Source organism: Bactrocera dorsalis, chromosome 4 (genome assembly GCF_023373825.1).
Source record: "Bactrocera dorsalis isolate Fly_Bdor chromosome 4, ASM2337382v1, whole genome shotgun sequence".
In the NCBI taxonomy this organism is placed as follows: domain Eukaryota; kingdom Metazoa; phylum Arthropoda; class Insecta; order Diptera; family Tephritidae; genus Bactrocera; species Bactrocera dorsalis.
The window spans coordinates 36107762-36134207 of NC_064306.1; the positions used below are offsets into that span (position 1 = coordinate 36107762).

General features: G+C 37.5%; 1 protein-coding gene across 2 annotated transcripts in view; it reads right to left on the minus strand.

The window, feature by feature from the left end:
* LOC105227268 (uncharacterized) overlaps positions 1-21186 on the minus strand; it is a 545529-nt gene extending 524343 nt beyond the window's left edge. For both annotated transcript variants that reach the window (XM_049456310.1, XM_049456309.1), the window contains exon 1: positions 21050-21186. The gene's annotated coding sequence lies outside the window, so the exon portion shown is untranslated. The remainder of the gene's footprint in view (positions 1-21049) is intronic.
* Positions 21187-26446: the final 5260 nt, after the last annotated feature.

Genomic DNA, 26446 nt, shown 5'->3' on the forward strand with positions numbered 1-26446 from the left:
TCAATTTTGTAGCAGTTTTTAATTAAATTGTTATTAAATATTGATTAAAGTAAAACATTTGTTATCTGATATGAACAAATAATCAAATATGAGTAAGTTTCATTACAAGTAAGTTTTATAGTTTCATTGGTTAATGCAATTGGTTGTGAAAAGCAAGAAAAATCAAAAGGGTTGTGGAAATCCTATAGAAAGCTTTGGCCAATATAAATTAACTCAATATATATACTGTGTATAATGAGTAAAAAATAGTAAGAATTTTTTTATAACATTAAAATTTTTGAATTTATTCTTCACAATCAAAGTCGTCCCCTGCAAAATAATCTCCCTTGGCTCCAATACACTTGTGTTAAGGTTTTTCCCAATCTTTGGTACAGTCGTTAAAGTTAATTTCTGGAAAACCTTCTATTAGCGATTTACGTATAATGTCTTCAATTTGACTCAAAACGGTTTCCCTGAAGCAGTCTTTTGAGTTTGCTGAGCAGCCAGAAGTCACTCGTAGATAAATCAGGCGAATACGAGGGTTGCGGTACGATATTGGTTGAAAATTTGGCGACAAACTCACGGAGAACCAATCAGTATCAACACTGCATTATCGTGGTGCAAAACCAAGATTTGTCGGCCCTTAATTCCGGCCTCCTTTTATGAAAACCTTCACGCAAACAACGCATAACACTCAAATAATATTCCTTGTTGACAATTGGCTGATCGGAAGGAATTCGAAGTGCATCGCACCTCGATAATCCAAGAAAACTGTCAACATAACCTTGATTTTTGACCTGCTTTGACGTGGTTTTTTTACCTTTGGCTCACCTTAGCCACAATGTTCGGCCGATTGCTCGTCTATTTTCGTGTCGTAAGCAAAGATCCAAAACTCACCACGAGTAATAATTTGTTTCATGACATTCAGTAATAGGAAAGCATTAATTCACAGACCTTTATGCGACGTTGTTCTTCGAAAAAATGGTGTGATTTTTGAACCAATCGTGTCTTAAGCGCAAATCATCTTTCAAAATAGTTTTCACTTATCTCTCCGACATTCCTACGGTGCCAGTAAGACTTTCAAGGATGTCTGACTGTTGATCTCAATCACCAATTCCTTGATTTTATTGGCTTGTTTGATCATCATTTGTTGCTGATGGCCGTTCTGGACTTGGTTCGTCGTCAACGCGTTCTCGACCCTATGAATAATTTGTACTAATCATTCTGAACATTTTGGCACCAGAAATGTGATTCCGCAACAAAATTAATGGAACTTCTTTGTTGAAAAATCTCACTAATCCTAAAAATCGCCAAATACACTTCATGTACTTCAGAGGTTTGGCACAGATGTCAACGACAGTCATACTAACCTTGAAAAAGCGACTTCGTCGAAGGGGTTTTCCTGCGAAATTTAAATTACAAAGTCTTACTATTTTTTGCCCATAGTTATTCATACAAAAGTTTTGGAACTAACAGGATAAAAACCTTCAAAATTATGGGTGAAAATCATTTTTGAAAATAAGGTACTTTTTTGCTTATTTTTTATTATTATTATTTTTTATTCAAAATACATATTTAATATGATGTTCCCCCATAACCTTACCGACTTCTTACCAAAAATAAATTAAAGCATTTAAAATTCCAAACATCATTTGCAATATCACCTGAACACTACACCACGCTACTCATGAAAATTACAAAAGCAAAAACTTTCACCTGAAAAGTTGAAATTCTACGGCTTTTCAAAAAGTTATAAGCTCTCAACAACCGTTATACTAACACACTAATATACAATTGTCAATGACTTGCCATTAAATGTCAACGCACTCGCTACGCGCCCACAACTACACACATACATACATATCATTATGCTTGCAAATGTTTTGTGTGTATTTGTGTGGGCCATATTGCTACACCCACTATCTACTTCGCACGTTTTGCTCATTCAACGCAGAAAATGCTGAACTAAGCAATTTCCTGGAACTTTTCAAAAGCAATGAACTCTTTGCGCACCAACACAGGCACACACATATACTTGTATATGGATATGAATGTGTGGGTGTGTCTAACTACCCACACAAGCGAAAGTTTTACTGGCACGCTTAGAAAGAAATTCAGTTTTGTTTCGCGTCATTTTTGTTCGTGTAAAATGCGAGGCTTAATTACTGAACTGAAACTGGCGAATTGTATGGCCAGCTTCCACCAGTAGACATTAAAGACTTTGCGGCCACGGAGGTGTAACTATCTGCCATAGAAAGTTGAGCGTAATACCGTTAAAGCGCATTTCGTGGCAGGGAAATTTTTGGCTTCTTCTTATGTTAGGCAAAATGATTGAAAAAATATATTTTTAGAGCAAATAGTTGGGGCTTCAACTCCGAAAATAAGTGCGTCTAACTAAAGTAAGCTAATGAGCTTTCACAATCACAAACAGCTTTTAATGAAATAGAAAAGCAGTGCCCGTACCGTTACGCCAGTAACTGAGCCATGCATTTGAGCGCTGAAAAGGCAAATGGTTGAAAAGCTGATGAATTGGTGAATTGCTGAATATGAAACAATAAGTGGAGAAAGCAGGCAAAAGCGGAAATTGCGCGCGAAAATCAAGCAAACTGAAAATCTAGTACAAAAACAAAAGCAAAAGCACAAGCTTTAAAAACTTCACTACGTTTCAGCCAAAGGTATACTTTGTACTTGTGTTGTTAGTTCCCGAAGGAGTTGCGTTCACGCTATTGTGCTGAAATATATGCGTAGGTGTGTCTGTGTGTAAAGAAAGCGAAATTGTATTTTTAATGAGAAAGTGTACTCCGCTTTCACCACACTTTGGCAAGCGACGCCAGCGATGCCAGCGAAATTGGCTAAAACTCCGAAATAAATCATTAAGAAATATTCATTAAAGGCAAAGTTAAGGGAATTGTATTCGACGCAGTGTTGAAAATAGTTTCCCGTTAACAGAAATCAAATTAATTGATTTGGGGAATTGTTGCCTATAATCGCGTGAATTTGAATAAGCTGTATTAGGCGAAGCTTCTGCGGAAGAATTTGTAAACGCTCAAGTGAGAGATAATGATCATAACTTGTGAATAAGTGGAAGTAATTTAATTTTTGCAAAAAAAAAACGAGAAAGAAAAATAACTTTTCACATACTGTGCGCAAAAATAGTATAGATTAACAGCCGGAGATCTTATTCGCATAGTTGGAATATCAAAAGAATCAGTGAACTCTATGTTGAAAGATCATTTGGGCCTAAAAAAAGTGAAAACCAAAAATAGCGTCGCGTTAAAGCCTGTGAAACAATGATTTCCGACAACATGTATGAACGTGAAACGTGCTATTAATGGCGATGAGTCCTGGATCTGTGCTTACGACCCGGAAACAGACGACAAATCGGCCGAATACCGTAGCAAAGATGAGCCGAAGCTGAAAAACCATGTCGAAGCGGGTCAAAAATCAAAGTTATGTTGACAGTTTTCTTCGATTGTCGAGGTATGGGGCACACCGAGTTCCTTCCGACTACCCAAACTGTACAAAAGGAGTACTATTTTAGTGTTATGCGTCGTTTGTGCGAACATATTCGTAAACAGAAACCGAAATTATGTACCGACAACTCTTGGTTTTTGCACCGCGATAATGTACCGTCGGATACAGCATTGATTCTTGGTGAGTTTTTCACCAAATTTTTAACCAAAATTGTGCCGCAGCTACCATATTCGACAGATTTGGTTCAATGTGACATCTGAATGAATGAATGTTTTAACCTCTAGATCGTCAATGATGAGTTCTTCCGATGAGCTCTCATGCTCACTTTGCTTCAAATCTGGAGAAATGGGCTGTTAAACAATGTTTTTTAAACACCAGGTGACCAGAGGTATTTTCATTTGCACCAGTTCATTATCAGTAGTGTATTTAACCAACACAATAGCCCTCAAAGCATTCTTCTTGCCTCCTCTTGTTGAGTTTCTATAAAATCAGCTAAAAAATAGGACGTGCGAAAAATTTCAGATCGATATCTCAAAAACTGAGGAACTAATTCCTAAAATTCCTGTTCTACAACAACATGTTCGTTGCAAGAGATCTGGCTACCTTCATGCATCTTGTATTCCTTTCTGCCTTTACCCACTTTCGGTTCATCCGAACAGGGTTAGATCTTCCGAACAGACTTCGGATGCAAGTAACTTCAGACATTCACTGACCGCCATTCACAGTGGAGCCATAAACACTTTCAGCGATTCCATCTCAGTGAATAGTGTACTTGGAATCAAACCACCAACCGTTGTAGACGACAAGCTCGAGTTGCCGCAATCGAGAGTGCGAACCTTGCGCAGCTACGTTGTGGATACTGTAGCAGGTTAAGCTTCTACTTATCCAGCATCGACCCGGACATATAAAATATATGTCCAGCATGCAACGAGTCTCCGCAGGAGTCTAACCACGTCTTTGTATGCCCAGCTATCCCTATAGATCTTATCCCCTCGCCTATAATCCGACCCAGTCGAAATAGCACATTTCCTGCGCCTCCCGTTGAATAACCTCGATGACAACTTATCTCAACCTTTTTTTCATACAAACTCTTTGAACTGACTTCTTTCTTTCTAAGAACTCTCTCTTTCTAAGAATTTTTTTTTACTTTATTCTTGAGAAGAACACTCATATTGACTAAATCAGTTCAAAAGTTTATAAATTTTTAAAGAAAAGTTTAGTTCATAAAAATTCAAATATACTTCCGTACCCAAAGCATGACAGTCCAATTGGAGTTGCCTGATATTTTAATTGTATTTTTATGAAAAATTATATTAATATGAAATAAAAATGTTAAACTAATTTTAGCGGGTACTTAAGTGCATTCTAATGACATCTAACCACTTTCTCGGCTTTGACTCTAGCCTGCCTTCAAGCGACACTTTACAAATGCTAAAACTCATTCACAATAATTTCCCCAACCAAGGAAAAACAAATTGAATCTATTTTACTCCTTTCATTTTAAATGTGACTAAGCAAAATTGCCACAGCGAGCGTTGCGCTTATGCCCTGTCATTCGTTCACTTTGTTCATTAAGATGAAAAACTTTCGCATCATTTTTAACAAATCTTATCAACTTACTTGCCATGCTGCATAATCAGCCGTTTGCCACAACCAACACGAAAAAAATGTAAACTCGCTTAATCAGCAACATCAAATTCAACAAATTTCTATACACTTTCCCGAGCACAACAAATTCGCCCAGTTAAGCTTCAGCCATCGTCCTCGTTCTCGTCGTCGCCGTCGTTGTTGCCCCGCTGCTTTGACATACTTTTAGGCGGTTTACCAACAAATTTATTTTCTGGCTTTGTTGCTTCATTAAATCTCCCAGCGAAATATCATTCACTTCACTCGTTGCGTACTTACTTCGTTTAATAGGTACGCATTATCCTTTGGCTGTAAAACTTTGTCCTTATTCCGCAACTCAACTCGTTATCCCTTTTGACTGTGAAGCGAAATGTCGTTCTAAGCCGCCTCAAGCGCATTTGTCATGTCGCAGCGGTGCCTATGCACTAATGTGCAAGTACGTCAAAAAAATGTCTGACAACGCAAATGAACACGTTTACGTACTTACGAAGTTGTCAGACCGCGAGCTTGTTTACTCCGTTCTGTTTGTCTTATTCATTTTTTTTTACTTGCTTACTAATTCTCTTTTACCTTCCAACACAACGTCTTATTACTCCTACCGCGGAATATATTCAACAAATCGGACTCTCGTTATCTTGTCGCAACCCTTCTTCGTATTACCACTCATATTTCAGTTGTATCTGACGCTTACGGCGTAATCCTTGAGCGTATTTCGCTGGTTTGTAGTATCTTCATTATACTGCGGCTGCTTTGCTTTGGTCTCGCACCTATGATTATTTCGCCCGCTTGTTTCTGTCTGCGCTTTTGCAGTAAAATTGAGGAAAGAGCGGTTCATTAAAGCTTTTCTGGTTTATTGGCGGCATTTTTCCCTGAACAGGTTATACTAAGTTTGCTAAGAACTTTGTAATACCAAGAAGGAAACGCTGGAGACCCTATAATGTATTTGGATCATTATGACAAGCAAAGTTATTTTTGTCATATCTGTTTGTATATACACGATCTGGACCTTCAGTTTTTGGGTAATCAATCTGAAATGTTGCTTACATTCTTCTCTCTTCAAGAAGCTGCTCATTTGTCGAAAGTGTCGATAACGGATCACTATATGATATGATTTAGCTGCCATACAATTTGAAGTACCAAATTCTAGTCCTTGTATGGAAATCTTTTTTTATTGGAGAAGATGTCTTTCCGAAATTTGGTATAGATTATTATCCAACACGATTTCTGATCTATTGACATATAGCTGTCATACAAACTGACCGATAAAAATCAAGATACAAATTCTCCTCATCCCCTCAACATTTGGATTTACTTTAATCCCAGTGATTTTCAGTTCTTTATACCCTAGAAGTAAAATAAAGACTGAATACTTAGAAAATGATTTCTCCTCTCAGTTTATAGCGTAACAGTAATTTAGCGGAAGCTCTCTAACAATAAAGGATCCATCTAAAAAGTAACGCAAGTTTTTCTAGTAAAAGCTTCATCTATAATGTAATGAAAACTTTCTATTGTAGTAAAAACTCGACCTTTAAAATAGGGTGAAAGATAATATCTTTATTTATAAAGTGTCAAAAGCTTTCTATTAATAGTAGTGAAAGCTTTATATTCTAGCTTACCAGCATAGTATTGAAAGATGTTTGAATTAAAAATATGTTTATGGAAGAGTCAAAAGTATGCAGTTCATCACAGTTTATTGTCTAACTGTCAGTAATAGTAATTTAGGGAAAGCTCTTTACACCAGTGAAAGCTCAGTCTATAACGTATCGAAAGCTTTCGGTTCTAGTAAAAGCTTCATATATAAAGTAATGAAAGCTTCATATTCTTGTAAAAGCTCCATATATAAATAATATGTTTTTGAACAAAGTATAAAAGTACAGAAAGCTTTCTGAGGTAGTGATACCTATAACTTTATAGTAGCGAAAGCTTTCTATTTTATACTAAAGCACTATATATTAAACAGTGAAAGCCTTCACTACATCAATGAAAGTTCCATTTCGTGAAATATTACAATAAGTTTTCAATCATAATCTATAGAGGGCGATAATTTCACTTCAAAACGTTACCAGATTAACAAACCCTTATGTTGAGCTCCCAAAAAATATCACAAAAATCTAAATGTTGGGTCTATATAAGGGGAAGATATGGATTTATACTTAGTCTAGCTCTTTCACATCGTTGGTTATGCTCAAAATTATTTCGGAGCTTTGTGTCGCTTCAAAACGATAAAGAAAATGCCATTTTGAATTTACTTCTGTATAAAATCCAAAATTTCCCTCCAATATTTCGACATTTATGACCGTTAAAAATTCATTTCTCCTAAAGTCCATTCACCTTTTTCGCCCATTTGAAAGCGAAAGCAATAAATGCAATTTACGCAGTTCAGAAAGGTGGTTCACCCACCTGTTCATTTGCAGTGATAACGGCGATAACCCACTTTTCTCAAACCATCATTAATTTATGCCCTTACCTTTTTATTGTCCACCGGAAAATCACAACTGCAATTTCATCATAGAAAATATCTTAGCAATCCACACAATCTCACCGGGCTGCAAGGGATTCAATGTGTTTTATTTCGTTAAATCATAAATAAATTTGCGACTTCGGAGGCCATAAAATATTTACTGCTTGTTTATTGAATACAATTTAACAACAGTTAACCCCATCTTTCTTCTGTGCCGTGGTGTTGGGCAAGCGTTGGCGTGGTCGTCAAATCCCAAAGGGATCCTTAAAGATGAATACCCGTTTGCAAGTACTATGAAGTGGTCTGTGCGCGAGAGGGTTGATTGAAACGCGGCAAGAGAGGCCGTGATGAATTGTAGTGAAGAAGTCTGCTGCACAGCAACAAAATTGCGAAATGCTATAAATTCTACTACTATGAATTCAAATAATATTGCAATTGTATATTTCGGTTTGTGTTTGCCGAAAATGATTTAATGAAACGAAGCACAATTCTACTTCTTCTTCTTTATTGGCGTAATCACCACTTATTTGGGTATAGCCGAGTTAACATCAGCGCGTCAGTCGTTTCTAAGATACTAAATGCAGTCAGGTCCTTCTGCACACGTTCAGGATTTGTAGACTTTGGTCTTTATTGATCCGGAGACGACTTTGCTTTTCACTTGTATCGAATCCTTCCCAATCCCGCTAGAGCTTTTGGTGCAGCTCAATGTTGTGTGTGATAAATCTTCCTTTCATGGTTTTTTCCAAGACTTGGCGCGTGGTAAAAATCTGGTCGATATTAGATTTTCCAGGTCTAAAGCCAAACTCATAAGTTCCAATCAGTTTGTTGACGGTGGGTTTCAATCTTTCACACTACTACGCTAAGGCTTTAAATCCGATATTAAGGAGGTTGATCCTACGGTAATTAAAAGGTCTCCCTTTTTGTGAACTGGGCTGAGCAGACTAAAATTTCCAGAGACCAATGAACTAACAATGAAGTCGAAGCTGGATATTAAAATAAGCTCGTTCATTTCTGCATCGGTTGGTTACTGGTGATGGAGCAAAGTAGGTCACTTACGTTAACGTCCATCAAAAAATCGTGGTCGAATTTTGGGGAGCTGACGGAAGTCAAGCCAAGCTTGACTTTCAGCGTTTTGTTAAGGATTTTGTGGGAAATCCGGAAGTCATCCCCCATCGTCAAACACTTAATTCAGACTTGTGCCGTCTGTAGAAAGCATCCGCCCAGAAGTGGTCGGCTATAGCCAATAGGAGTGAAATAAAGTGCTTGGGATAATGTTATACATCTACCTTCTGGTTTCGCATCGTATGAGTAAATCGACTTTTTCACTATTGGGGACCAGGAGTTCTATAGGAGGCTATGGATTCATCCTGAATTCGTCGACATTAAGCATTTTTACTTAAAATGAGTATGACAGATGCCATAACAAAGAACACGTTTTTGAAATGTACCAATGAACGAGAACGATTAGTTTCAGCACAGAGCTAAGGTTTGTTCCGCTTAACTGCCTTCGATACAACGATCTGCAGCAGATAGCATAAAGCCAATTTCTGGGATACATTCCTTCAGGCAAAATACCCACATCCGGCTGTGTTATCTGCGCAGATGAGGTACGGTTCCACAGATCTTTTTGGCTACTGTGACCAACGAACAGAGACACCAGCGCTCTTGGATTGTTTCGCAATCGAAAAAAGAAGGTGTCAGGCTATCGGGGTTTTATTTCCGATGAGAAAACACATTACAACCAAGAGCTTTACAAAGCCTCTTTGATTTAATTGGATTAAACGAACTATTGTCATAACCGTAGGGGGGCAGAATAGACCACAGGTGGCACTGCATTTTTCATATCTCAACCTAAACTAATCTACTACCGCACCTGTAGGCAAATTTGAATGAACAGTTTATCAACTAGTATTACTCATCTACTGTGGGATGAACTGTCTTAGATGAATGAACCTCCTACATTTTCTACCAATTCAAGTTCATGATGAAAATATGGAAAGTGATCTGAGCTCAGATTCGAAGTAATACATACTATAGATGACTTTGTTAACTATGAATAGAAGTGGGAAAGCCTACTGGTTTCAGGTAGCAGCAAGCAAGCAAGAATTCGAACCGATCCGGGATGCAGTATCCCGTGGATGTTTTCTCAATAGGATTTCAACTCGATAACAACTAAATAATATGAAAGATATTCTGAAACTTCACTTGACATTGGTTTTTCTGTCTACTTTCACTTATGTACATCCAATGTTCTATCATTTCTTTTTCAAGTTTTTTTTATGGTAGTTTTTCGTTCCGACGTCGTCTGCATATTGTCTTTGTAGAATATTGCTGTTGCTCTTGTTCAATCACTCAGCAAAAGTTCGGCCATGTGACAACCTTTAATACCAACCTACTTCGACAAATCCAAAGTTCAAAACTATATAGACGTCAGAAGTATGGGAACACCTTTTTTAAGGTCTGTATGTGGGGTCTTGGCTGTTTTTAACTCGGCTATAATCCCATAAGCGGTGTCCGCGCCAGTAAAGAAGAAGAAGTGGGGTCTTGAGGAATATTGAATATTTGATTGACAATAGACTGAGGTTTAAAAGAACATCTTAAAAACCATATATTAACGTTTTAAGAAAAAATATAATATTAAAAATTCCATTATTTTACAATTTTTCTCAACACTGTATATATCTACAGGCAGCCCAATTATTTTGCGAAATGTGTACACAACTTTAATTATTCTCTATTTTATTTAAAACTTTCATTTCGCTCCTTCTTTTGCACACTACACCAAAGCTACTTAAATATCTGCCTGCGTAGATGCTTATGCATTAACCCGCGTAGTCTTACTTTTATGGCCAACAATAAAAATTGCGCGCGTATACGGTCGTGCGCAAAAAAATATGTTCAGCAAAAAAGCCAACCGTATAATAAAATTTTTTATTGCATCAAAAAAGTGCTATAAATTTGATGCATGCACCAAAAGTGCCCATACGTGAACTCTTTTCGATAGATAGCAAAAAATAAAAAATCAAGCAGAACAGCGAGGAAAGCGAAGAGAACTCTTCGAATGTGCGGATATAAAATTTTAATGTGCCATTACTGATTTGAACAGAAAATGCCGTGCAATTGAATACGCAGCGAAAGAGAAAAATAAATAAATCAAAGCCATATTGCAGCAAGTAATTACCAATGGTCGCCGGTGGCAAGTGGAAGAGAGCGTAGAGCGGGGTGAGACCATATTAAAGCATATAAATGCAAATATAGACCTCAGAATGCATTCATTTGACGCTTCGAAACTAATTAAATGTGAGAGTGAGTTGGAGTAGAAACATTTTTTCAAATACAGTAGACTCCCGCTAATAGAGTATGAAGAGAAATAGAATCGCCAATCCTTTGATGTATTTATTCAAGTATTAGTTTGCCGTTATTAATCGATTAAATGTAAATACTAAATTCCAAAGAATCCTTAACAAGTCATTATATTAGTAAAGTAAAAAAGCATTCATTTCGGCTGCTCGGAAGCCATAATACCTTTCACAGGTGTACTTTATATAACATAAAAGGGTATAAAAAGATTATTTTTTGATTTTAATCGGTTAGTTTGGACGGCACTCTTGGTACTTAGAACCTCCAGAGGTGATCTTGTGTCTGATATCCAGAGCATACCTAAATTATGAAGGGAACACTTCTTCAGCCTACTGAATGCCATGGAAAGCATAACACCAGGAGATGGTGACCCCGATGCTTCAAACAATGACGATGAAGCAGACGTTCCATTGCCGTCCATGAAGAAGCTCGGATAGCAATTACTTGTCTGAAGAACACTAAGTCCGAGGGGGCCGTTGGATTGTCGGCCGAACTATTCAAAGCAGCGAAGAACTGAAAGATTAAAGCTCATCGTCAACAAATTGATTGGACCTTATCAGTGTGGTTTCAGGCCTGGAAAAACAATAACTGACCAAATACTCACCATGCGCCAAATCTTGGAAAATATCTGTGAAGAGGGGATGGACACAAAGAAACTGCCTTTAAGCCACTGTGCCTGAATATGGAATTCCCGCAAAGCTAATATGGCTGTAAACTGACGTTGAGCCATAACAAAAGCTCGGTCTGGATCGAGAAGAACCTCTCCGAGCCCTTCGATACCAAACGAGTTTTCAGACAAGGCGACTCCCTATTGTGCGTCAATACATCGCTGGAAAAAATAGCCTGAGCTTGAGCTTGAGAAGTAAAGTCCTCTCTAGAGGAACAATGACTAAACTCCACAAGTCCCTCATCATTGTCGTCCTGCTTTATGGTGCATAGCCGTGGACGATGACAACATCTGATGAGTCGGTGTTACGAGTTTTAGAGAACAAGGTAAATAATGAAATTTTATAGAAGTTGGACGAACAAGTGGGTACTCCATCATCGACATTGTTATATCTTATTTAACAAACATTGAAACAATTAAGTGGAGACTACTGTACTTTCAAAAATAGATTATAAGTGGGTCAACAAAAGTTAATATTTTTTTCTTAGAAGCTAGTCAAGCTACCTGCTCATCAAATGATGTCTGTCTCATCTAAGCAACGCGCGAGCACTAAGGAGAATTCTGTATATATGTATATAATACATAGTATATAAGTACGAGTATGTACAGTTACACAAAGTTTTGTGGTTGAGCATACACTCTGATCTCTATTTCTGCGAATACCTAGTCTGTACTCCAACGCCGCATAATTGGATTTGCCAACGTAAATGTATAAGATTATTATGGAAATACAATATTAACAACAACAAGCATATAATGCAATAATGCTGTTAATAATAACAATAACAATGGCGTAATGCGAAAAATTCAATCAAAATTAAATTATGTAAATATGCTAAGTTTTTCTAGCAATGGTCGCAGCGAATCTCAATAAAGGTGAATGAAGGTGAAAGAAAAGACGAGCCTCTGTAAGGTAAAGCGAAATCACTGCAGCCTTTTGGGCGTTCAAGCAGCGCTGCGATAATTCTATTTAGAAATTTAATTTTCCTAAACTCATCGGCAGCATTTTTTCCTTTAAAAAGGAGCACAAATTCTGTGGCTTTTCTATTTTATGCTTTCTTCCTTGCCACTTCAAATGCAAATAAAAGAAATTGTTTTCATATTTCTCTGCTTTTTGTTTCTTTTGCGCTCGAGTTTATTGGCAAGAATGAAGAAGCGTTATCATTTCGATATGAATTCATCATAATTTGCATAATTCGCTTATGAAACGTACGCGACTGACACACAAACATACATATATGTATACATATATACTTACAGATGAAACAGTGCCCTGCCAAGTGAAGGGAAATGGAAGGATGATTGATGCTGAGAAGGATAGAATTTGTCGTTGTGCCAAAAGTGGTCAACAAATATCGAAATGACATGACAAACAAATTAGGTTCTTTGATTATTCAGCCACACAAATCATACATGTGATGTTTTTATGTGGCAGTGATGCAAATGAGTTCGTATTAGTATTTAGAGCTTTATGGTGTACATATGTATTTGTATGACCCTATCACACATTTGATGCTTGGTTGGATGGGTTGAACTGTAAAGATATCTTCGTATAATCTTTTTTAACACCTAACAGATCAATCGAGAAGTCCCGGTCTTCCATAGTATGACACATTTTGAAAAAATTCGTTTTTTTATGCAACATAGTTCACTTCGAAGGTGAATCACTGCTTATAGCGACCCTCCCTCTTCATTCGGCGTAATAGTCGCTTGAAACAAAATCTGGGGAATAAATAGGATGCGGTAGCAATTTGAAGTCCAATTCATGGATTTATGCCATCGTTTTCACTGACTTATGAAACGGTGTATTGCCTTGGTGAAACAGCATTTTCTTTTCTTCAAAAAATGCGGCCGTTTTTCGGCAATTTCGACACTTTTAATGATCCTCCTCCCCCTGCAAGCCTACTTTTGCGTTACTCTACGCTTTATGCGGGCTCATCGTAAATAGTCCACTCATACGACGCAGAGCCTCGGGTTTATAACATTTAAATATTGAATTGAATTTATGACAGTACGACTGATTATGCTTAATATACATTTTTAAAATGGTCTTGATGGGGGAAAAAAATCGTGATCCATAAACCATAAAAAAATTCTGCTGAAAAGCTTTTCGGAATTTTTGAGAATTTTTTGAAGTTAGTCCGAACATGTTTCAGCAAAAATAAAATTTTTTGAATTCAATCTGTTTTTCGTAAGTGGTGTATAATATGTCGAGGGTCCTTCAATATGAGTGGTTATTAACCTTTAACTACTGAGGTGAAATATTTGGGCGTAGTTACTGAGGTGGGGGTAAATTTTACCCCTTTTTAATCTATAAATAATTTTTGTCAACGAAAATTTTTTTTATTTGTTTTTTATTGTAATAATAAAACACATTTTTTTTAAATTAATAAAATAATAAATTTAAAGAAATCGAACTTCTAGTTTAACAAAACAAGGACTTTATTTCATAGCCACTTTTCTTAAAACTAAGAGAGTAAGAGAGAAAACAAACTACGAGGTGTAAAATTTACCACCACCTCAGTAGTTAAAGGTTAATGCCATTCAAATGTAACTGAACTGATAGTCGCCTATAAGTCTTGAAGCATCCCACTAAGGAAAATCGAACCTCCACTTGTAATAGATTACTTGAAGGTGTGAAGCGAAACAAAAAAGTTTGTTTTCTGGTGTATTCTTAAAATTCACGTTTTTACCACAAATGAACAAATAACTTGAGCTCAGATTAATTTTATCGCTTTAAATAAATACTACCTCAACATAAGACACTATTTTGATCAAATATCTGTAAAATAGGTGACATAAATACATAGTGACATAACGGCTCTCGGGATTTGTAAATAAATTTAAACAAATTATTTTGGTAAGTTGACAGGAATGTCTATACTGTTCAAATAACGGGTGATTTTTTTGAGGTTAGGATTTTCATGCATTAGTATTTGACAGATCACGTGGGATTTCAGACATGGTGTCAAAGAGAAAGATGCTCAGTATGCTTTGACATTTCATCATGAATAGACTTACTAACGAGCAACGCTTGCAAATCATTGAATTTTATTACCAAAATCAGTGTTCGGTTCGAAATGTGAAAATCCGCTTTTTTATCGACAAATTTTGTTCAGCGATGAGGCTCATTTCTGGTTGAATGGCTACGTAAATAAGCAAAATTGCCGCATTTGGGGTGAAGAGCAACCAGAAGCCGTTCAAGAACTGCCCATGCATCCCGAAAAATGCACTGTTTGGTGTGGTTTGTACGCTGGTGGAATCATTGGACCGTATTTTTTCAAAGATGCTGTTGGACGCAACGTTACGGTGAATGGCGATCGCTATCGTTCGATGCTAACAAACTTTTTGTTGCCAAAAATGGAAGAACTGAACTTGGTTGACATGTGGTTTCAACAAGATGGCGCTACATGCCACACAGCTCGCGATTCTATGGCCATTTTGAGGGAAAACTTCGGACAACAATTCATCTCAAGAAATGGACCCGTAAGTTGGCCACCAAGATCATGCGATTTAACGCATTTAGACTATTTTTTGTGGGGCTACGTCAAGTCTAAAGTCTACAGAAATAAGCCAGCAACTATTCCAGCTTTGGAAGACAACATTTCCGAAGAAATTCGGGCTATTCCGGCCGAAATGCTCGAAAAAGTTGCCCAAAATTGGACTTTCCGAATGGACCACCTAAGACGCAGCCGCGGTCAACATTTAAATGAAATTATCTTCAAAAAGTAAATGTCATGAACCAATCTAACGTTTCAAATAAAGAACCGATGAGATTTTGCAAATTTTATGCGTTTTTTTTTTTAAAAAAGTTATCAAGCTCTTAAAAAATCACCCTTTATAAGCGCGATCTGTCAACCAGTCTCTTTACAGCTGCAGCAGCTTAAGTCGGCCTCAGGCGTTGCGAATGTTGGAAAAGACCTACAGTGATTCTGTTTTATCAAAAATACAAACATACGAATGGTACAAAGTCTTCAAAGATGATCGAGAGATCGTTGTATACATGCCTCGTTCTGAGCGACCTTCAACCCCTGACGAAAATATTATAAAAATTAAGGATATGGTGTTGAAAAATCGTCAGGCAAATGTTAGAGAGATGGCAAGAGACACATCTCGGGAGTCCGTTCGAATGATCTTGGTGAATATTTTGGGTTTGTAGTCATTGGAATGGAGGGAACAATGCGTGGATTTTACACGATGACGGAGGCACGATTGTGACCGAATTTGAAGTAAAAAACGCAATAAATCGATCGATCCCCGTATTTAACCTTGCAACCCAGAGACATAGACGATGACAACATTTGACAAGCCGGCGTTACGAATTTTCGAGAGAAAGGTTCTGCGAAAGGTTGATGATCTTACGGCAAACGATGAGCTGTATGAGATATACGACGACATTGATTACTTCTGCGAATTAAGAGACAGCGGCTGTGCTGGCTAGGTCATGTCATCCGAATGGATGAAAACACTCCAGCTCTGAAAGTTTTCGACGCAGTACCCATCAGGGGAACCAGAGGAAGATAAAGACCTTCACTCCGATTGCTTAGAAGCTCCAATTCGTGCCACGTTGCGAAAAGAAGAAACAACTGGCGCGCTGTTGGTAACTCGGTTATATTCGCGTGAGCGGTGTCTACGCCAGTAAAAAAGCTTTTTTCAGAATTGTCAATATCGGAACACTAGAGCAAATAGCTGCCATACAAACGGATCGATCAAAATCAATCTCTTTTGTATTTGTGAACGGTATTATAGCTTCGAAGCAGCCGAAGTTTTCGTTTTTTCTTCTTTTCAGAAACACTGTTTCTTGTTACATTTTATTGTATTTACATATGTTACAACATATATGTAATACATATAATGTATATATAATATATACTAGGTACTAATCTGAGTAGAGTAAACAACCAACGTACTGCCATTTACATATTTTTAATTAACCCAACACGCTTCGTATAAATGAATATATAAAACTCAATTTATTGATATGTTTTTTCGCGTGCACGCAATTTCTTCGAATCCCTCAACGTGTCCAGCTGCTTCGCACGCGCACGCGCAAGCACAAAATTTTGCTTAACTCGGCACTTTCGCCCATTAGATAAATTGCATTATATAATCTGCACTGATCCAAATCTGCAAAATATTAAATTAAATACTTCCACACAATTCGCTGGAGTACCGTTGCGATGTCAGCGACAAATATAAGCGCGCTGGACAGTTGAGCTTACGCGCATAACACACACACGCACACAGCCAGGCGACCAAGTCTCTTACGTAATAGTCACGTCGCGGCGTAAAACTACGACTTACAACAACAACATACACTTGCAGACGCGTAAGCATTCCTCTATGGCGTATTTAATGCCAACGTTCAGTGGCCACTTCAGCTTCATTCGTGCAACAAGCGGCACGCTGAAGCCAACGCGAATGTCTGTATGTTTGTATGTGTGTGTGAGTGTGTTTGAGTGCTGAAGTCGGTGGCTATCAGTGTTGGTTGCTAGTTAATTTTCACACGTCCACGCCGCTTGTTGTCGCATTTCCGTGCTGGCGCACACACACTCGCACACGCATACAGCAGCGAGACAGCAATCATACGCCCTGGCGTCCTTTGTTGGTCCATATTACTTGACTTTTATATATTTCCATTACAGTTATTTATATGCATGTGTGTTTGTGTGACAGCGCTGCGTATCTTCTGCTTGCTGCCGCCGCCTTGCCACCTGTTCTGCACGTCTTTTAATTACGGGTCTCACCACGAGTGGCCGTTCTGAGACCAAATATAAGCGAAAGCAGCAAAAAAAACTGCTCGCCAAATGAAGTTCGTATATTCCGGACTATTGTCGGTAGTTGAGACTGGAACTCACTTGATGGCTGCTGACTATTTGCCGTTCACTAACTGGCTTCCCGCTGACTGCGCGTCGTCTCGCAGCGTCTCAGAGGCGTGTCAACTGGGAGTTCACTTGTTTGTCCGTCCGCAGTTCGCAGCCGGACTGTTGATGACTGTTATTATTATTTTGTTACAGTTTTTCTGCTTCTTTATTGATATTTGTTTTTGTTTTTGTTTCGCTCTTTCGTATTTGCTTTCGGTTTGTTTGCAGTTACAGTTTCGTTGCCTGTGCAATTTCATTAGCTTTGTTTCGCTCTTCGCCGCGCTCTGTTGCCTTGTAATATTTATTTTTGATTTTTTGCTTTTGTTGTTTCTTTCTTGCGTTTTTTGTCTGGATATCGTTGACAGCTAGTTGCTGCGGCGTGACCTGCGCAACGTCAGCAATTGTGTTGCATGTTTGTTTTTGCTGTTGTTGTTTGCATTTGTTTTCTGTTTTTGCCTTTACAAGTGCTGCCGACCACTTGAGTGTGTAAATGAGAAATCTGTCGTTAGTTGAAGGATCAAGTTGTGCTTTTTTGAAGAACTCAAGTGTCAGATCTGGCGCTGCACAGACAAATGGGCAAATAGTCGAAATATTAATATTTTTTCTAGTTTTACTTTCAATTTCGGTTTTTGTGTCCGTCTAGACTTCAATAATCTAAAAATAAATTTTTTTCTAAGAGCTCAGCAAAAAATTTCAGGTCCATCAGTTTTTGTTGTTAATAAATAAAATTGTTCTTTAACCTTCGGAAAATAATAGGAAAATAGGTGAAAAGCAATGACGTAGCCAAGAGCTTGTCAAAAGAGTCTCACTATCCCTGAATCGATTTAGTTTTATGCACATCAGCCTATATCAACTCCATATTTAAGTCTTGTTTTCATATATAAATAATTTATTGAGGTTGCCGCTACCATTATATGTATATATCCCTGCTACTGGAAATGTTGCTTCGGCCAAAGAATTACACTTCGCAGTCAGAAACATCGCTGCATCTGTTGATTAAACAGGTGGCGAAACATATCGTCCTTCTAATGTCTGCTGAGGGTTTCGGTAAAGGGAAGATAATGTCGTCTCAACAGATGAAGAACCTAGAAGAAAGCATACCACTGACCCTACTTCCTAAGAACGGCATTAGAAAGAGGATTAACTGCACAAAGAGTTTTAGAGTTACTCTCGGCAGAGTGAAATGACTTCACGCTTGATATACTGTTGAGGGGCTGTACTATATAGTGGTACATTGACGGTTCGAAAACACCGGAAGGCATTGGAGCAGGCATTGCGTGACTGCATACCAAGCTGTCTATACCAATGGCACGTTTTCCAAGCATTTTTCAAGTAGAATTTTTTGCAATAAATCAATCTCCACCGCAACTATCGTAACCAGTGTATCGCCATTCTTAGCAACAGTCTAGCGGCACTAAAGGCGATCTCAGCATATGAGGTTAAATTGCTTTTAGTAAAGGAGTGCATAAGAATGCCGAATCGACTGTCAGTGTGGGGTATACTTAATCTGGGTGCCGGGGCATATAGGGGTAGCCGGAAATGAGCTGACAAACTAGCCCATTCTACGGCAGCATCCAAGATGACGGGATCAGAACCGTACCCATGGCAGTCGGGTCTACGTAACTGGAACGAACCCGGATTTTTATCCAGCCAAGAACTATCATCTTGGCATACTATTGCCGCTACAATAACAACAACAACAACGGGACCAGAACCACATTCTTAAGGAGCTGCCTCCCATGGAGAAGAGAGTGGAGAGAGAACAGAGCTAGCAGCAAGCAATGCGTCATGCTAAGTTGCTTCTAAGAGGGTAACACCTCTCAAGGTTTCAAGAAATAATCAACCTCCCACGTGGCAAATTCCTCCTCCTTATCGCGCCGGAATTATGGGCCGACATTTCTTTGTTTTTGCACCATGCTAATGCCCCGTCGCATACTCATTCATTCTTCATGAGTTTTTTGACAAATTTTCAACCAATATCGACCCTCGACTTTTCGGGCTTATTTAGCTCAGTGTGACTTCTGGCTAATCAGCAAACTCAAACGTTCGCTCCGTGGAAACCGTTTTGAGTCAATTAAGCGTGAATCGCTATGTGCATTAATGCATATTCCGGAAATTGGCTTTAGCAGCTGTTTCAAGGATTTGACAAAATGCTGGCGCAAGTGTATTGGTGCTAAAGAGGGTTACTTTGAAGGCGACGACATAGATTTTAAAGAATAAATAAGGAATTTTAAAATTATGAACAAAGTTTTGGTACTATTTGCTAATACCGACTACTCTTAGTACCTAAAAGGTGTTTTGTTTTAGACATGTAGTTAAAACAAAAAAATAGAATGCATATAAGTTAATTTCAAATAATAGCTTTTGGGGATATTTCAGTAGAAACGCCCATAAACCCACAAAAATAGTCTAGCGGTACTAGACTGCACGATCTTGAAATCCGCGCCACAGGCCCGCTAAGCGCTTCAGTAAATTGATTATTTCGTTGGATGTATGTATGTTATGATACCACCATACCACAAGTCGTACCAAGCGGTAAATTTTTTTGAATTCCTTTTTTCTAAACCACACAAGATTTTGACTCAGCCCAACAGCGACAATTTTGCTTGCTGCAGAAGCCATTAAGTTTATCTGAGAACATGATTATTCTGTGATGTGAATTTATGACACCGACGATCTGAACATCTTTTATATTATACGAGTAGTTCGACTCAAAAATTTCGGTTAATCTTTTGGATATAAATTGGGTATATCGTATATGAAAGTAAAGATTTGTCTTAAAATACTGGTATGTGAAAATGTGGTATTTTTGTCAGTTTGGGATGCAACTGATTTTCCTGAACTACATAGGGATTTGACTGACTCCAATAGTGACAAATTCCTTTGGTGACGAAGTCCATCTGAGAATGATTTTCCGATGAAGTTGAGTTTATGAAACCGACCATCTCAACATGTTTTAATGATCTACTCAAAACTTTCGGCTAATGTTTGGGCATGAATTGGCTATAGCGTAAAGATTAAAGTATTTTAAATTTTCTTAAAATAAGTGAAAATGTGGTATTTTTTGTCAGTCTGGGTCAAATTTAATCAGCTGATATGATAAGTAATTGATTTATGTGACCAAATATTTTTTCTGATTTTTCACATATTGACCGAGTAACAGTCTTCAGGGAAATATGCACGTATAAAACATTTTTCGGTTATAAAATTGTCATATTTACAAAATATTAATTAACTGTTTGGATACATTTGTTGAAAAGATAAGATGATAAAATGTAGTTGAATATTGCGAGGAAAGACATATCAAGCGCGTAAGTCATATAACCGCGTAAGCATTTCTAGGTCAATAAAAGAGAAGTCATATCAAAGAGAAAATTTTTGTGGACATAATCGCACCATTTTTTGTATCAGGACCATTTTTTGTTCACCAAATATGTGTCATGACACACGTCATTAGCTGCGATCAAGTTTTTTTTTTTCAAAATTCCAACTTAAATCACTTAAAATGCTATATCGTGCGAATCAATTGCCCGGTTGCGAATTTTTCAAGTCAAAAATTTTAATTAAAAATGAGATTTTGATATTGTTTTTATTCTTTTGTAAATAAAGAGCTCTTACCTTCTCAGTAGTTTAGTTGGTTATGTTGCAATTCAAGCAATATTTTAGAGTAAGTTATAATTACCACTTTCATTCACTCTTTACACTTCAAAACACTTTTTAAGGGTTTGAGAAGATGTTTCACTTTTTGTTGCACAAGCTAAAATGAAAAACAAGGAAAGAGAATATCTAAAATTGGATTTCTTTTATATATATTATATTAAATATTTATTCTATAATAGTTGTGCAACGACTGTTCATTTTGACTATCTTTGAACTATGTTAAGTTATTGACAAATGAATTTTGCGCTTGAAATAACACAAAACTGAGCATCTTAAATCTGCAAGATATCTTCACTTTCTCTACTAACAAATATCAATTTGAAGCTGCTTTCATTTTATCTCAAGAGACACTAAGCGATTAGATAACTAAAAACATAAACTAAAGCAAATTTCGTCAGAGCAAAAAATGGCAAGTGCCACCATATTTTACAAGTATTTCTGTTTTTTATTTTTCTGTTTTTTTTTTATATATTTTTCTTGGGTTTTTGCCACTGATGGCATACTCGTCCGCTCAATTTGTAAGAGATATGCAAACAGACGCTTTGAAGGATATGTGACGAGCAGCCGACCAACTTACCCACATGTCACGCGTACAAAAAATTCACACACACTTATATATGCATACATACGCAACACGATATATATGATGTGCCGTGACATGCAGTCAACACAGATATGTCACAGAACTTTTCATTGTGAATATTTTATCTGCAGCGAAACAGTCACGGTTAGACGGCAGCGAATGTCGGAACGCACTAGGTGGCGCTGCCTACTGTAGGTGTGTGTGTATGTGTATGCAGCAGGATGAGTATGAAAAAACAAAAATGATGTCAAAGGCAAATCTGTGTATTGCTTACCGCGTCCGAAAAGGTAGGGTAGCCCAAGTAATCTTATTTCGTTTTGAGTGGTCATTAATCATGACAAAGCCTATTGAGAACATGAAATATTTTTGTGTATATGTGTGTGTGTTTGTTGGCAAAAAATCTCCTAACAAGCTAGACATATTTACGAAAGTGACCGAAGTTGCACATAAAACCATTAGGCGGTCGGCCATTAGGGTGGCGCTTCAAAGGTCAAGCGCTGGCAGACAAACAAGCTGGAGCAATGAAGAAACATATTCGTAGTTATATATGTATATGTGTATGTGTATATGTATAGATGTGTGTAAACCAGATATAATTATGACATATATCATCATCATCGTTATGCGGATGAGTAACGATTTGCACAGACAAATGGGTCAAGTCCCCCGTTAAGGGAACAAACAAAGCGCTCAAGAGTTCAAACAACGCCACTATTTACCAGCGAGGTATTTGTTAGTGCCGCTGCTGCTTACTGTTGGTTATATAAACGACCATCATCATGACCCTGAATGAGCGCTTGGCTGGTTTCCACACACTCACATACTTATAGTCACCCGGTTTAGTTGGATATGATGGAGTAGTTGGCAAGTAATGAACTCGCGCGAATGTAACTGTAATGTCAGTGGACATTTGTGGAATTGAGAAGTATATCCCCGTTTCGACGAACAAAATTTCATTCCATAAGTCTCTCATTATTCCTGTTCTATTATAGGGCGCAGATATAAGGACGATGACGAACCGAGATCAGAAAGCACTTGCAGCATTCTAGATAACTGTTTTCGCAAGATCTTTTCAGCTGTTCGCGTGCGCGATGAATATGGCAGAAGATGGAACCACGAACTCTATGAACTCTAGCACAACCTGGACATAGTGACACGATCTGAGCAATTTCTTCGGAGACTACGCAGTTGACTTAGACAATAATCCATGAGAAATTGAAGCTTTCTCGTCAAACGATAGCCTCGTCAAACGAGAAAGCGTTCCATACAAACACTCAATTCTGATCAGTTTATATTGCAGCTATGTGCTATAGACACTAAGAACTTTATCTTTTCTTCTGTGGGCCCTCCCATGTTTGCCATTAATCTGCTATGATAAGAGGGGATTTTCTCAGCCTTTTATGCGGCGTGCTGGGTTTGTACACTTAAGGTTAATCTGTGATCCAGCTTAACGCCTAGGTAATTTACAGCTTTTTGTGTCCTTAGGAATGTGCTTCTTCGTCTGCAGTGATAGCTATGGTTTTTCTGTACTGAGCTGGAGTTTATGTGAGTCAAGCATTGTTTGCGTCTGAATTATGACCTGATTCAGCTTTCTTTGGGCTTCCTCTGTGTCTCGAGCTATGATTACTGGTACTGTGCCGTCCACGTAGTCGATTAAATATGATTAGTCTGTCATTTCAAGGTTTAGTATTCCATCATAACTAATGTTCCCCAGGTTTGGACCAAAAATTGACCCTTATATTGTCTGACGTAACTTCTATTTGTAGTGATTCCTCTCTAGTCTGGTACAGCAGTTTTCTGTTACTAAGATAGCTCCGCACCGCAGCATTGAGATACTATGACTATACACTTCTATACACTTTCAATGACGTGCTGTCTGGGGGAGTCCGCCAGCTTCATTGTTAGCAGCTTTCCGAATGGTCGAGCATGCATAGCGGGCGGTATGCTGATGACAAGCTGGGATCTCCTTTTCTCTTCCAACTTTCGGGAAATATTCTAGTTTCGAGGCAGGAGTTTTACATGTTTAAGAGTACTGCATGCCGTTATGCGACGATCGTTTTGAGTATTTCCGCTGGGATCCCGTCCGGGCCGGGTGATTTGTTAGTATGAGCTGCCAGTGGCCAGTTGCAGTTCCTTGAGGGTGACCTGGAGGATTTCCGGGTATAAAAACTACAACGAAACTACATATGCGGACTAATTACACATGAGATTGCAGAAAACTGGCCACAGGCTGAGTGCTAGTTGATTGGCTTATCAATAAATTTTGAGGACCGCGAAAATATGCTTTAATAAGCTTGAATATAAAAGTCTTATACAATTATTTCTCTATTCGTTCTTGTAAACAGAGGAAGCATGATATCTTATTTATCCATAAATATGTTGAAGCTATCTATGTATTTCTATAAAGCTTTCAGAAATACTTTGCTCTTGAAATATAAAAGAGGGATCTTAGTATAGATACATATATAAGATACAATCTTACTATTAACTTATTCCAAATTGTAAGATACAGATCCAAGTCGACCATATTATAAAGAAGCATGGAATCTACCAAAACTTTGTGTTCGAAAGATAAATCAAAAAAATACTTTTTTTTATGAATCGAGAACCAAATGGTCAGCGTATTCTAAGCTTATCGCACCAAAAGCGTTAGGTGATCCAACCAAAAGAGTTACTAATTGCGCAAAACCTGGTTAGATTGGTTTTGAATAACACATTATGGTCACATAAAAAAACCTGAGCTAAAGGAAAACCCAAACCTTATTCCGCTTTTGAGCAAAAGTAAGTAACATTAGCAAAAAAAAAATCGAAGACTTAAATTCAGAAAGTTGCTAGTTAATGCATTTCTCTTACAATCTTCGCTATTCATTTTGTGGCAAACTTAATTCATTTCGAATTTTTGCGGTATTTTCCAAGTTTTCTCTCTTTCAGCGCGCTGAAATTTGAGAGTTGTGCAGTAAGTAGCAGCCCGACCACCGAAATTGCCCGGAATCAAAACAATAGCGCACATCTCCTTGCTTACAAACACACACGCTAGTTTTTGCTTAAATGCTTAAGTGCATCGGGAACAATTGGTGTGCAGCCGGCAGCTCAGAAGGCGCAGATAAACATGAACTTTTTCAATTTTCAACGAGGGATACTAAAATATTTTCATCCTCTACATTTTTTTGTATTTTTTGGAAATCCTACCTTTTGTTTTCGGCGAACTTTCAGGTGCAAGTAATTTAGTATAAGCATTAGCTTGCTGTTGCATGCCACAAAAGCTCGGTTTTCGGGTTTTTTAAAGGTAAAAAAGAGAAGGTAGATATTAGTTGCGTGGGTTCTATCAAATAATCGACATAAAGATGAGGTGGTGTTTAAAAAATCGAAAGAAATGCACTTATATATGTATATATAAACTTAGGATTAAACCCGCGGCGCTGTTCGCATGGAATTTGGAACTGGCATCTTATCTTTATTGAAATCCTTCACCTCAGACACTCCTTCGGCCTCCAAACGAGGGTGCAGCTCTAACGAATGATTTTGTCTTACTTAACCCAGCGGTTTTGTACTTAGATTTTTTGATGAATATTACAACTACTATTCAAAACTAGCTTTCAGGATAATTGAATTTTGACTTATATGACATGTAAAAGACCTAAAAGAATATTAGTACTTAAAAAGTATCCTAAGGATAAACCGGTTGAAACAATTAGAGCCAGATACTGAGGGTTAGCAACCATCTGTCAGTTATAGTCTTGTTAACTCAAAAGAAAAAAGAGTGTTCAGAAACTTTTGATGACTGAGCATCGCGAACAGCCAGACCGGGCGAAGAAAACTCATATTATCATGAGTCTTAAATTAAAGCATACATTTGTGACTATTGTTTTTACATAATTAACTTGAAAGCAATTAAGAGAAGATTTTTTCGAGGGTTCGACCAAAAATTTGGTCCGTGATATGTTTTAATCCCAAAAAGTAAATATAATTTATTTTTTATAAAAACAGAAGAATTTTTCTCGAGGGTCGACCTAAAATTTCGAGGGTAATCCAAAAACAATAATTAAATTTTACTTGGGTTATAAAGCAAAATAGTTTTTCTCGAGGGTTCGACCAAAAATTTGGTCCGTTATAGTTTTAATACCAAAAAATAAATAAATTTTATTTGTTGTGCCAACAAAATAGTTTTTCTCGAGAATTCGTCCAAATTTTTGGTCCGTGATATGTTTCAATCCCAAAACTATACACATTTTATTTGTGATAAAAACCGAAGAATTTTTCTCGAGGGTTCGACCTAAAATTTGGAGGGTAATCCAAACACAATAATTAAATTTTACTTGGCTTATAAAGCAAAATAGTTTTTCTCGAGGGTTCGACCAAAAATTTGGTCCGTTTATCGTTTTAATACCAAAAAATAAATAAATTTTATTTGTTGTGCCAACAAAATAGTTTTTCTGGAGAATTCGTCCAAATTTTTGGTCCGTAAAATGTTTCAATCCCAAAAAAGAAATAAATTTTATTTGTGATAAAAAGAGAAGTAGATTTTCTCGAGGGTTCGACCAAAATTTTGGTCCGTGATAGCTTTAATCCCAAAAACAAAATACATTTTATTTGTGATAAAAAAACGAAATAGTTTTTCTCGAGGGTTCGACCAAAAATTTGGTCCGTGATAGTTCTAATACCGTAAAATTTTGTGAAACAAAAGTCGGCGTACGGATTTTCTCATATTTACCGAAAGTAAATACATTTTATTTGTTAAAGTAGGCAAGAGAGAAAAACTCTAGAACGCTTTT